Source organism: Hirundo rustica, unplaced genomic scaffold (genome assembly GCF_015227805.2).
Source record: "Hirundo rustica isolate bHirRus1 unplaced genomic scaffold, bHirRus1.pri.v3 scaffold_129_arrow_ctg1, whole genome shotgun sequence".
In the NCBI taxonomy this organism is placed as follows: Eukaryota; Metazoa; Chordata; class Aves; order Passeriformes; family Hirundinidae; genus Hirundo; species Hirundo rustica.
In genome coordinates this window covers 29,158-43,130 of record NW_026690218.1, presented here as the reverse complement: position 1 = coordinate 43,130, position 13,973 = coordinate 29,158, and the positions used below count along the sequence as shown (strand labels likewise).

The 13,973-nt window shown below is 51.2% G+C and overlaps 1 long non-coding RNA gene across 1 annotated transcript; it reads left to right on the top strand.

The window, feature by feature from the left end:
* The first annotated feature begins 703 nt into the window (after positions 1–703).
* Positions 704–13,501, top strand: LOC131378785 (uncharacterized). The gene is made up of 3 exons (XR_009208710.1): positions 704–862; positions 13,064–13,242; positions 13,332–13,501. It is a non-coding gene; the product is annotated as an uncharacterized LOC131378785 (long non-coding RNA).
* Positions 13,502–13,973: the final 472 nt, after the last annotated feature.

The following is a 13,973-nucleotide window of genomic DNA, read 5'->3' as shown; positions in this document are numbered from 1 at the left end:
CCCAGGAATTTGGGGAATTTTCTAACCGAGAATCCTTGCCGTGCCTCAGTTTCCCTCCCAGGAACCGGGGTGGCTCCCTCGGAAATCCCAGGAATTTTGGGAATTTTCTCACCGGGAAATCCTCCCCGTGCCTCAGTTTCCCTCCAAAATCGCAGTAGAGACCTCTCGCCCCCTCAGAATTCCAGGAATTTTGGGGAATTCTGTAATAAAAACCACTCCGTGCCTCAGTTTCCACCTTGGAAGTTACCAAAAAAAAAAAAAAAAAAAATCCCAGCAGGAATTCTGGGAATTTCCTCCCTCTGGAACCACGCCGTACCTCGCTTTCCCCTCCCCCGGGACAGGTACGATCCCTCCTTTCCCATTTTCCCTTAAATCCCGGCGGGAATTTGGGGAATTTTGGGGGAATTCGGGGAATTCTCGCCGTGCGCCTCGCTTCGCTCTGTATGTAAACGTGTAGCTGTGCGTGTCAATAACTGCGCACTGATTGGCTTGCCCCGGCTGCCAATCACGCGTGCCGGGCATCTGATTGGTTCATCCGCCTGTCAGTTAAAGTGGTGAAATGCGGTTGGCTGAGGGGCGGAGCGAGCGCAGGGTGGGAAGAGCCTCGCCCGCAGCTCCGCCTTCTGGGCCTCGGTGCAGGGAGAAAGCGCTGGGCGGGCGCGAGTGGAGCGAGCGCTTCCGCCTCCTCCCGGCCGCTTTCGACGCGCTGCTGTCGCGACTGAGGCCGGCGATCGGGCGGCGCGACTCGGCCCTGAGGAGAGCGGTGCCGGCCGAGGTGCGCCCGGCGCTCACCCTGTGGCGCCTGGGAGCCGTCACCGAGTACCGGGCGCTGGAAGCCACCTTCGGAGTGTCCCGCAGCTCGGTGTGTAAAATCCTGCGCGACGTCTGCGGGGCCGTGGTGGCGATCCTGGGCCGGGACGGGGAGGAGCAGGAGGAGGAGGAGGAGGAGGAGGAGGAGGAAGGGCCTGAGGCTGCACCTGCCCAGGGACCCCGAGCGGAGCCGCAGCCTGGGCGGGGATTGGAGGCAGATGCTGGCGGGGAGCTGCGGCGTCCCGGAGGCTCCCGGGGAGAAACAGCGGGATTGGGGGGAGAATTCCCGAATATCCACGGATTCCGGGCGGAAATCGGGACTTTGTGGGGAGAATTCCCAAACATCCACGGATTCTGGGCGGAAATCGGGACTCTCAGGGAGAATTCACAAATATCCACGGATTCCGGGTGGAAATCAGGACTGTGGGGAGAGAATTCCCAAATCCTGGAGGATTCTGGGCAAAATTTGCCAATTCTGGGGGAGAAATCCCAAGTATCAGTGGATTCTGGGCAAAATTCGCAACTTTTGGGGTCGAGATCTGAAATTCCGGCGGACTCGAGCCTGAAATTCCAACTTTTGGGGGCAAAATCCCAAATCCTGGAGGATTCCAGCCAAAACTCAAAGCTTTTGGGATCGGAATCCCAAATCCCGGCGGGAAGCTCCAGGAGGAGCGGCAGCAGGAGGAGCAAAAACCCGGCGGGAAACACCCGGAAAAACCCAAAAATGTGGAATTCTGGCCGGGAGAGCCCCGGGAAGGAGGAGGAAAACTTGGGAATTCCGCTCAAGAGGTCCCGGGACCCCGGGATCGCATGGGAGGACTTCAGGCAGTCCCGAGTGGCGCTGGAAAATTCCGGAAATCCATCGGAAAATTCTGGAAACCCCCGGATCCCATTGGGAAATCCCCAAATCCCATCGGGAAATCCCCGAATTCCATTGGAAAATTCCGGAAACCCCAAATTCCATCGGAAAATTCCGGAAACCCCCGGATCCCGTCGGGAAATCCCCAAATCCCATTGGAAAATCCCCAAATTCCATCGGAAAATTCTGGAAACCCCCAAATCCCAGGGGAAATTCCCCCGGAGCTGGCCGCGGTCCCGGAATTCCCGGATTCCCCGGGATTGCCGGATTCCCCGGATTCCCCGTTCCCGCTGCCGCAGCTGGCCGGGTCCTGGCCCGGCTGCGGATCCCGATCCGGGCGCCCCCCGCTGGGCGCGGCTATCGCGACGATCGCGACGATCGGGGCGCGGCGGCACGCGCTGACGCTCCAGGCCACGGCGGACGCGCGGCTGCCTCTGGAACGTGGAATTCCAGCGGCCGGGAACGGCGCCGAGGCACTCGGCGCTCTTCCGACGCCTCCAGCGCCGGCGGGGGCAGGAATGCGCTGGGAATTCCGGGAATTCTGGCGGAAATTCTGGGAGTTCAGGTGGAAAATTGGCAAATTCAGGGAGTTTTGCTGGAGATTTGGGGAATTTTGTTGGAAATTCGAGACATTTGGCTTGAAAGCTGGGGGATTCTGGAAATTCGGAGAATTCCCCTGGAAATTGGGGGAATGCTGCTGGAAATTTGGGGAATCCTGCTGGAAATTGGGGAAATTTTGCTGAAAAATCAGGAAATTCTCTAAATCCCAGGGACCCGCTGAGAATCCAGGAAATTCCGCCAGAAATCCCAGCTGGATAACCTAGCTGGAAATTTGGGAAACTCTGCCGGAAACTGGGGAAATGTTGCTGAAAATTTAGAAAATTCCACCAAAAACTTGGGGAATCTTACCGGAAATTCAGAGAGTTCCACCAGAAACTCGGGAAATTCCACTTGTAACTCGGGGAATCTTACCGGAAATTGAGGGAATTCCACCGGAAACTTGGGGAATTCCACTGGAAACTTGGGAAATCTTAATGGAAATTCAGGCAATTCTGCCGAAAACTTGGGAAATTCCGCCGGAAACTTGGGGAATTTTAGTGGAAATTCAGGGAAACTCAGGGAATTTTACCCAAAACTCGGGAAGTTCCACCGGAAACTCGGGAAATTCCACTAGAAACTTGGGGAATCTTACTGGAAATTCAGGGAATTCCACTGGAAACTTGGGAAATTTTACCAGAAATTCAGGAAATTCTGCCGAAAACTTGCGAAATTCCACCAAAAACTCCGGAAATTCCTCTGGAAACATGGGAAATTTTGCTGAAAACTCGGGAAATTCCGTCGGAAACTTGGGAAATATTGCCACAAATTTAGGAAATTCCACCGAAAACTCGGGAAATCCCACTGAAAACCCCAGGAATTCCACCGGCAATCCCGGCAGGGCGCCTCCCCTGCGCCGCTGCCGCCCCGCCCATCGCTCCCTATTTCCTGGGCTCCGCCCGGGATCCGCTCCTGCCCTGGCTGCTGCGGCCTTTCCGGGAGGGGGAGGGGCGGGGAGGGGCCTGGGGCGGGGGAGGGGCGGTTTAACCGCGCCGCAGCGCTGGCTGCACGGGAGGCGCGTGCGGCGCTGCGGCGGCTGCGCGGGCGCCGGCGCTGCCTGGGCGAGCGCAACGACACCGAGCTGCGGTTCCTGCCCACGCCGCTGCTGAGCTGCGTCCTGCTGCACAACCTGTGCCAGCTGCGCGGGGACCCGCTGCCGGCAGGGAGAAACGACGGGAGAACCGGGATAACAACCGGGATAAACCATGGGATGGGAACAACCGGGAGAACACACGGGAGAACACACGGGAGAACACACGGGAGAACCGGGATAGCCGGGGGAAGCCATGGGAGAACCGGGACAGCTGACCAGAGAAGCCATGGGGTAACAGGGACAGCCGGGGGAACCGACGGGAGAACAGGGAGAACCGGGATAACTGATGGGATGGGAACTGGGATAAACCATGGGAGAACCGGGATAACCGATGGGATGGGAACTGGGATAAACCATGGGAGAACCGGGATAACCGACAGGATAACTGATGGGAGAACCGGGATAGACGGGGGAACCGGGATAATTGATGGGATAACAACCAGGAGAACCCATAGGAGAACCCACAGGAGAACCGGGATAGTCGGGATAACCGATGGGATGGGAACTGGGATAACCCATGGGAGAATCGGGATAACCCATGGGAGAACAACCGGGATAGCCAACGGGAGAACAGGGATAACTGACAGGATAATCGATGGGAGAACCAGGATAGACAGGGGAACCAGGATAATCAATGGGATAACAACCAGGAGAACCGGGATAGACGGGATAACCGATGGGAGAACCGGGAGAACCCATGGGAGAACTGGGGTAGACAGGGAACCAATGGGAGAACCCACGGGATAACGGATAACCGGGGGAACCGGGATAGCCGGGGGAACCGACGGGAGAACCCACAGGATGGGAACCCATGGGAGAACCGGGATAGCCACGGGAACTGATGGGATAACCAACAGGAGAACCGGGATAACTGATGAGAGAACCCACGGGAGAACCGGGGCAACCCATGGGATAACCGGGATAACCAGGGGAACCAACAGGATAAGAACCGGGGGAACTGACGGGAGAACCGGGAGAACCAGGGGAACCGGGACACATGGGATATCTGGGATAACTGGGACACACGGGATAACCAGGGTAACCGGGACACACGGGATAACTGGGATGACTGGGACACACGGAATAACTGGGACACACGGGATAACTGGGATGACTGGGACACCTGGGATGACTGGGACACACGGGATAACTGGGATAACTGGGACACACGGGATAACCAGGGTAACCGGGATAACTGGGATAACGGGGACACACGGGATAACCGGGACACACGGGATAACTGGGATAACTGGGACACACGGGATAACTGGGATGACTGGGACACACGGGACACCTGGGACACACGGGCTACCCAGGGCACACGGGACACCCGGGACATGCCGGGAACCGCAGGCGGATCCGGGGGACACCGAGGAGGGCTGGAGGCTCCGGGCGGCCGTGGCGGCAGCGATGGAGCCCTGAGGGGTCAGGAACAGAACTTGGGGGTCCGGATCCAAAATTTGGGAGGCACGGACCTAAGTTCGGGCCCCTGAGGGGTCTGGATCCAAAATTTGGGGGGTTTGGAACTGAATTTTGGGGGATTGAGGGGATTGGATCCAAAATTGGGGGGGGTTGGAACCAAAATTGGGGTAATTGTACCCGAATTTGGGGGGCCTGAGGGATTTGGATCCAAAATTTGGAGGGTTTGGACCTAAATTTGGGGAGCCTGAGAGGTCTGGATGCAAAATTTGAGAGGCTTGGATCCAAAATTTGGGGGATTCAGAGCTGAATTTGGGAGTTTTGAGGGGTCCAGATCCAAAATTTGGGGGGTTTGGAAAAAAAAAATTGGGGAATTTTACCCAAATTTGGGGGGTTCAGAACCAAATTTTGGGAAGCTCAGACCCCAAATTTTGGGAGCTCAGAGATTCCAGGAGTCGAATTTGGGGATTCCAGGGGCTCGAGGGTGAAATTTTGGGGGGGTTCAGACCCAAATTCAGGGATCTCGAGGCGTTCGGAACCAAAATTTGGAAGGATTTTGTGGGATTTTGGTCATTTTGCTTCGATTTTGGGGATCCAGGACCCAAATTTTGAGGATTTTTGGGTTTCTAACCCAATTTTGGCCGGCTCAGAACCCAAATTTTTGAGGATTTTTGGGTTTTTAACTCAATCTTGGCCGGCTCAGGACCCAAATTTTGAGGATTTTTGGGTTTTAACCCAATTTTGGCCGGCTCAGGACCCAAATTCCGTCTCCAAAAGTCCCAAAATTGCCAGAAAAACGCCCGGAATTTTCCCTCCACCGCTCCCCCCAGCCCGGATTGCCGATAAAATCCTTGGAATTTTGTCCCAAAATCGCTTTTATTTGAATAAATAAACGGTACAAAAGGGGGGCGGGGGGACCGAAAAGTGACGTTTATCCAAAAAATAAAAATCCCGGAAAAGTGACGTTTATCCAAAAAATTAAAAATCAAAAAAAAAATCCCGGAAAAGTGACTTTTATCCTAAAAAAAAATGGAATAAAATGGGGGTGGGGTGGGGGGAGGAGAAGGGTTAAAAACGCCCCCCAAAATCCCAAAATTCCTTTAAAAAATTCCTAATAATTGACAGAAAATGGGGGTGGGACCCCTTTTTTTAAAAAGTGACGATTTTTGGGAATAAAATCCCTAAAATTGACTTAAGAAAATGGGGGGAAAGGAGAGACCTGGGAAGGGTGGGGTTAAAAAAAGTCCAAAATTGGGGAAATAATGGAAAAATGGGAGAGAAAAAAAGCAGGGAAATGGGGGAAAAAATAAAATAAAATAAAATAAAATGAAATAAAATAAAATAAAATTTAAAAATTCAGAAAAAATGGGGGAAAAACCACAGGAAAAAAAGGGGAAAAAACATGGGAAAAGGGGGAAGAAAATGGATAAAGAAAATCAGAAAATAGTAGTAAAAAATAAGAAAAAATTGGAAAAAACATCGGAAGAAAAAGGGGAAAAATCAGAAAAAAATAACAAATCAGAAAGAAAGGGGGGGAGGGAACAGGGAAAAAAAGGGGAAGAAAATGGGAAGAAATCAGAAAAAAAATAGGAAAAAAACCTGAAAAAAATCAGAAAAAAAAACCCGGAAAAAATCGGAAACAATGGGGGGAAACGGGAAGAAAATGGGGAAGAGAATGGGGATAAAAAACAGAAAAAAAGGGGGAAAACAGGGGAAAAAAGGGGGAAGAAAATGGGGGAAAATTCAGAAAATAATAAGAAAAAAAATCAGGGAAAAAAAAAGTGGGAAAACATTGGAAAAAAGGGGGAAGAAAATGGGGGAAAATCAGGGGAAAGAAAAAAGGGAAAAAAATCAGACAAAAAAAAAAGGAGAAAAAAATCAGAAAAAAAGGGGGAAGAAATCAGAAAAAAACTCCCCCCAAAAATCTGAAAAAAAAGGAAAAAAAAACCCAGAAAAACAGGGGAAAAAAAGGGGAAGAAAATTGGGGGGAAAAAGCAGAAAGAAACAGTAAAAAAAAAGAAAAAATCTGAAAAAAAAAAGGGAAAAAAATCAGAAAAAAAAATCCAAAGAAATCTGAAAAAAATCCAAAAAAACCCTAAAAAAGTCGAAAAACCCCCTGAAAAATAATAAAAAAAAAAATCCAAAAAAAGGGGAAAAACTGGCAAAGGCAGAAGGCGCAAAGGGCGCTGTGCGCGCTGAGGCCGGCGGCGCTGAGCGGCAGCTCCTCCATGGCCGGGCTGGAGAAGGGCTCGATGGCGCCAGCGGCCGTTTGTCCTCCTCCGGCACCGCGCCGCCGGCGCCGCCCTTGCGGCCGAAGCGGGAATTGCGGGAATTCCGGGAAAACGGGAAATGAGGGGTTAACGGGGAAATGGACAAAAAATCCGGGAGGAAATGGGGATTTGGGGGGGGAAAAATGGGGAATTTGGGGGGAAAAAAATCAGGATTTTATGGGGAAAATTTGGAGTTTTGACAGGGGAGATTGGGGGGGTTAAAGAGGAAAAGAATGAAAAAGAATCTGCTGGAAAAACGGAATTTTGGGGGGGAAAATTGGAATTTTATGGGGAAAAGATGGTGGGGAAATGATGGGAAAACCTACTCCGAAAAAGGAATTTTGGGGGGAAAAAATTGGGATTTTATGGGGAAAAGATGGTGGAAAAATGAGGGGAGAATCTGGTCAAGAAAATGAATTTTTTGGGGAAAAATCTATTTTAAAAAGATTTTTTTGGGGGGGGAAAAATGGGATTTTATGGGGAAAAGATGGTGGGGAAATGATAGGAAAATCTGCTCCAAAAAATGAATTTTTGGGGGAAAAAACTGGGATTTTTAAGGGGAAATTTGGTGGGAAAAATGAAAGAAAAATTCCACTCAAAAAATGGATTTTTTGGGGAAAAATCTGGTGGGAACCCCCCGCCCCTTCGCCACCCATCCTAACCTTTAGTTTTTCCCAAATCTCTCCAAATCCACCCAAAATTTGGGGTGTGGTTTTTTTCCCCTCCCCCTCCCTTGGAGCCCCTCCCTATTTTCCCCTCCCCCACCCACTCAAACCTCCATTTTCTCCCAATTTCTCCCCCAAAACCTCTGGAATTCTGGGGGTCTTTCCCCCTCCCCCACCCTTGAAGCCCCTCCCCCACCCCTGGAGCCCCTCCCCCTCCAATCTGCCCCTCCCCCACCCACCCAAACCACATTTTTTCCCCAATTTCTCGCCCAGAACCTCCGGAATTCCGGGGTTTTCCCCCTCCCCCACATTTTCAGCCCCTCCCCCACCCCCGTGCGTCCCTCCCCCCCCGCAGGCCCCTACCCCACCCACCCAAACCTCCATTTTCTCCCAATTTCTCCCCAAATCTGCACAGAATTCTGGGGGTTTTCACGCCTCCCCCACCTCCCCAGCCCCTCCCCCTCTCCCCCAGCCCCTCCCCCACCCTTGAAGCCCCTCCCCTTCCAATCTGCCCCTGCCCCACCCTTCCAAATCTTAATTTTCTCCCAATTTCTCCCCCAATCGTCCCAGAATTCTGGGGTTTTTTTCCCCCTCCCCCTCCCTTGTAGCCCCTCCCCCCTCCTTCAGCCCCTCCCCCACCCATCCAAACCTGCAATTTCTTCCCCAATTTCTCCCCCAGAACCTCTGGAATTCTGGGTTTTTTTCCCCCCTCCCCCAATCCCCCAGCCCTTCCCAAACCCTTGAAGCCCCTCTCCCCTCCAATCTGCCCCTCCCCCACCCACCTAAACCTCCATTTTTTCCCAATTTCTCCCCAAATCCAACCAGAATTCTAGGGTTTTTTCCTCCTCCCCCAGCCCCTGGAGCCCCTCCAACACCCCCGCTCACCCCTCCCCCTCCCCTCCAGCCCCTCCCCCCACGCACCGGTGGATGTAATTCCCGCCATTGGTCGGGAGCTCGGAGTTGATGACGAGCGACACCTGCTGGAGGTGGATGGCGCGTGCCTGGAGGGGAGGGGCGGCACTGACCAGCAGATCCGTGGGGTTTTCTCTTCTCTGCCCTTTCCCTGTGGGCTCTGGGCAGAGCTCTGTAAGTCTATGTGCCACTTGCCTGTGGCACTGTGGAGGTGGGCCAGAGGAGCTTCCTGGAGCTGTGTGCAGAGGTTTGCACATCAGGCCAGGCCGGGGTGCTCAGTGGCGGGTCAGTTTGATGACTGGGTGTGGCTCTGGACGCTTCCCTTGGAGCGTCTCCAAGGCATGGAACGTTGGAGCTGCCAGCACAGTGATGTCACAGAGGGGAACCTTGGAGCTGCCAGCAGGGTGATGTCCCAGAGAGGGGAAGGTTGGGGCTGTGCCACTCCTTGCCCAGCCCCAAGAGCTCTGGCAGCACCTGGAGGAGACACCAAGGCCGAGCTGGGAGGGAGGCAGCAGGATGATGGAGTGCAGGCCCCTGCCCTGCACAGACAGGCCAGGAGTGGCAGGCTGGGCATCCTCGGGAGCGGTGTGCAAAGGCTCCTGCAGCTTCAGCCGCCTCGGAGCTGCGAGCATTGCAGCGACGGCCGAGGTGTCGGGCAAGGGCCCGGCCCTGGCTTGGGGCTGGGCTGGTGGCCCAGGGAGCAAATGAACTTGCAGCTTGTGGGCCAGAGGCTGGAAGAGCAGGGGCAGTGGTGGCTGGGAGAGCCTGTTGGCATGGGCCTGCAGCAGCAGGACACAGGCAATGTCTTGATGGTGCTTGGAGGCAAAGTGAGTTGGGATGTGGGGATGGACTTGTTCCCTGGGAGGGTGGTGGGGCCGTGGGCCAGAGTGGGCGGAAAAGCTGCGGCTGGCCTGGAATGGCTGGAAGTGTGCACGGGCTGGTTGCAGGGGCCTTGGTGGCCTGAAGAGGTGGCGTGGTGTGGCCTGGTGTGGTGTGGCATGGCATGGAGCAGTGTGGTGTGGGGATTGCAGTGTGATTGGGTTTGTGAAAGTTGGGAGGGATAGGGATTAAAAGGGGGGATGGGGCATTGGAGTAGGGGGTGGGCAAGCAAGAGGCAGTTTTGGGCGGGTGCTGGTGCTTGTAGCAATTGTGTAGAGGGCTGAGGTGGAGAAGCAAGTGTTTGGGAGAATAAGGGCAACTGGTTCCAAGAAAGAAAGAAAGAGAGAGAGAGAAAGAAAGGAAGAAAGAGTAAGAAAGAAACAAAGAATGAAAGAAGGAAAGAAAAGGAAAAAGAAAAGGAAATGAAAAGAGGCCTTTCTCCACTGGGATGAGAAGAGTCCTTCCACTAGGCTGTCCTCAGGCTGCTTGTGCAGCAGATGTGCCTGAGGAATGGTCATTGCTTGCAGTCTCCTGTGCTGTGTGTTAGTGCAGCTGAAAGTCCTGAAGGAGGGAGCAGCTCTGCTGGGGGCAGAGTGGCCTTTTTCTTGGTGGTTGTTGTTGTTGGGTTCTTTAGTTTGTGTTTATTCTTTTTGGAACTTTCCTTCTTGGCTCTGGGTAGAGCTCTGGAAGTCTGTGTGTATCCTAGGGTGACTTTGTGATGCTTGTTTCCCTCAGTCGTCTGTTCTATTTTTGCTGTTTATTGAGTTCTGTGCCTTTAAGACTGGTTCTGACAGGAGTTTGTTTTGAGAAAGCTGCCTGACTCCTACACATTCCTCTCCGGACCAGGTGTTCGGCAGAGGCTTGGAGAGACTGCAGGACAGAGATTTATTTTCCCTTTTGGTTGGTTTCAGCTAGCTAGGGCAGAGAAGTTCCTTGCCCTGGCTTTTTTCCTTTTTCTTGGAACTGTTTAAACCTGCTCTGGACTGAAAACCCAGGGGAGCACTGGGGGCTGCACCTGCGGCCCACCGGGGCCTGGACCTCGGCATTTTCCAGCAGCGCCGGAGGGACTGGGACTGATGAGAGACTGAGAGAGAGCCGAGCTCCACCCACGGCAAGAACCTTCTCAATTTGCCATCTCACTCCAGAACGAGAGGTTTTATTGTTTCATGTTATTCATTCTTTATACTTGTATGCACTTTGTTTGTTAAGTAAAATAGTTTTTTCCACTTTTCTCCAAAGAAGTTTTTTACCAGACCAGTTGGAGGGAGAGGCCATTTGGGTTTGCTTCCCGGAGGGATCCCATTCAGGGGTTTTCTCCCAAATTTGTCCCTAAACCAGAACAAAGGATTACCATCTAACAGGTGGAATGCAAGTTGGTCCATCCAGGCTTTTACTCCTCATGCAGGCCTGGAGGCTTTGAGAGGGATTATCCCTCAGCTCCTGAGGAAAGCAGTTCTTGACCATACCAACTGCCAGACCAAAGAGTGCTGTTGAAAATCCTGTTCTCCTGTGTGTTTGGTACATCTGCTTCCCCTGAATAAAAACAGATCTTTTAAGAGTTAAGTTTTGATGGAATTGAAGAGTTCTTTCTATTGTTTCATGTTACTTTTGCCCATCCACTCAGGATGGTAGAAGGAATGAGTTACTTGGAGTTACTGAGAGCACTCAGCTGTTTCTTGCAACTTGCAGAATGACTCGTGAGATGAGAGAGCAAATGTGTTTACGTACATAGACAGCTACAACAGGCCTCTGCTGCATTTTGTAACTCCATAATTCAGCTTACAATTATTTTCCTGAAACATATATTTTTAGGCTGTGTTAAATGGTACCATGCAAAGAAAACACAGATGATTAATTCTGTGGAGACAGTACTTGTATGGTGTTTCCCCATAAAGGAAAGACAGTTGTTGTAGTTTGTGAGTTGTTTGTCACCTCAAAAATTCTAATGCAAAAATTCGTTTGTGGTATCGGTAAGTTGTAATGTAGCTGTTTTAAACTCTTACTCTAATTTTTTTTTTTTAACCCTTCAAAATAACGACAGATTGATTGATCGATTGCAGAAGCCTTTGAAATGCTTCTCAGACTGGCTGAGAATTCACAAGCACACTTTATTGCAATGTGTGTACAAACACGGCTGCTGAAGCTGCTGGGAACGTGCAGGAGTTTGTCACAGATGTTGGACTCTTCCTATCTGGCACAGGTGTTAGCACAGAGGAATTTGTGAATGGATGTTTTGCCACCCTGTTTGCAGTAGTCTCCAAGCCCGTGATTAACCCTGGTCCCACTGACAGTTCCCTGGAATGTGCGGATGCCTCCAGGTGGAGAGAAGAGACATTGGGCCCTTTGGCAGTGAGAGGAATGACAAGATTTGTTTTTACAAACAAGCCTTGGGTCTGCTGGTAGATAAAACTAGCACTGAGAGATAAGAAAAACAATGGGAAGGATTCTACTAGTCGATGAACGGAAAAGAAGATTCTTGCCTTTACAAACAAACCATAGGCTTATTTGTAAGTGAAATTGAATATTGAAAGATGAAAGCAACAATGGAGAAAACCCATAAATCCCATAAGAATTAAAAATTAGGAAGGTTATACATTAAAAGGGGAATCTTAGGTCTTAGGCATTTCGGGAAGTCTGTACTTCTCAAGTACCTCAGCCAATGGGGAAAGAGAGAGGGAAATGCGGCCGGGAAATCGGGATAAAAAGGAGGCTGCGTCCTCTGAAAAACTGAGAGACCCCGGGGGAAATGCCCCATAGCCTCTCCCTTTATTCGAATAAAGTAAAAGGACTCCTCTGTCTCCTTTTTGGACATAAACCTCTGGTGTTCGTGGATTAATTTTCCTAACAGGCAGCATTCCCAAAAAGGCCACAGGACAAATGGGAAGATCTCTCTCACCCAGCTGGACTTTCCTGTGGGCTCTGAATTTGGAGATTGCGGGGATCAATGCAACAGATCACCGCACTTCTCCACAGCCTGCAGCAGAGCTTTGCTGAGAATGCAGCACTGCCCACACTGCCCGGGGCTGACGCTGAGCCAGCCCTGCATGGCCTGCTGCCCCAGCACCGTGCCAGGCTGCCTGGCTGGCACAGCAGGAGTTGGTCCCCACTGGCACAGCTTCATCCAGTGCCTGCAGGAGCTCTCAGGAGCCCTGAGCAGAGCACACGGCACTGAGCACGTGCTGCTGAACTTCCATTCCCTTGTTCGGGATGCTCTGCGACAGGCTCAGATCAACGGGGCAGAAGCATCTGAGCAGGGAAGACGCTGCTTTTATCCACACTTGGGGCAAACTTGACCATAGGAAAAGTATCACTGGCAGCTCTTATTTCTTTGGCCATTTTTATGGTGAGGAACGCACTTGTATCTGAGTTTGGCTTTATTGGACTGGGCAATTTCTGGGAGCAGAAAAAATAGTTTTCATGAATGTAAGAAAATGGTTTGATTGCTATCTTATGTGCATATGATGCTAAATGTAAACAATCCTCACTTTAGATACCAGTGGCCTGCCTTAAAGAACCTATGACTTTGCATCCTTTATTTCCATAAGTTTGTATCTTTCAGAGGAAGCAGCACAGTTCATTTGAACGAAGTCCTTCCTTACATGTCAGAGAAAAAACAAGTTGTGTGAGAGCTCTGCTAGCTGTGAATGCCTGGAGTGAAGAATTTTACTGCTCTGCAAAGCGCACGCTGTTTAACTACACTTGAGGGAAAACAGCTAATATACATGCTCATTTTGGAAGGTAAGTACCAGAATCTGAATTTTTCCTGTATTATATTGAATCCCCAATATGTTTGATAATTGTATTTTTCTCTGTACTCTTTCATGCAGACTTCCCTGGCAGTGACAAGTTCTGTGCTAAGTGCTGGATTGGAGAGCTTGGCTCGGGGAGATACCTTTAGCTTGATGGTACACAGGGGTCTAAAGAGGGTGTCCGGGTGTCCCTGTGCTCTGGCACCAGCTGAGGTGCAGGAGCGCTTCTAGGGCTGCCTGCAGACGTGCTGAGCTGAAGTTAAAGCAGCGCCTTCTGCTAGAGCAGCTGATTCCACCTCTGACAATGAACAACTTGGCCTAATAGAATAAATGGAGTGTTATAAATAAAATCGACCAAATTCAAAGTATCAAAATTTAGAATTTTATTTTGAGACAAAATATCAGTCTCGGAAAGTCACAATTTAAAAGGACAGCGCCGAGCCCGGGATCGGTGCCGGGTGAACACGGATAACAAGCTCTGTCAGCTTGGTATCCCCCCCAAGTTCACAATTTCTGGTCTCCGGCTGTCCCTTTTTATACACAAGATCGCGGAGTGAAGTCCGAAATTCTGACGTTATCCTCTCCGAGGCGTCTTCATTAATTATTCAAGTCCTGGTATCGGAGGTCTGAATAGACCGGTAGGGTGGAACAATGCTGTTGATGACCGGGCCCGGGTGTGTCGTGTATATGTTAATTTCAGCGGAGACGAGTAGAGATATC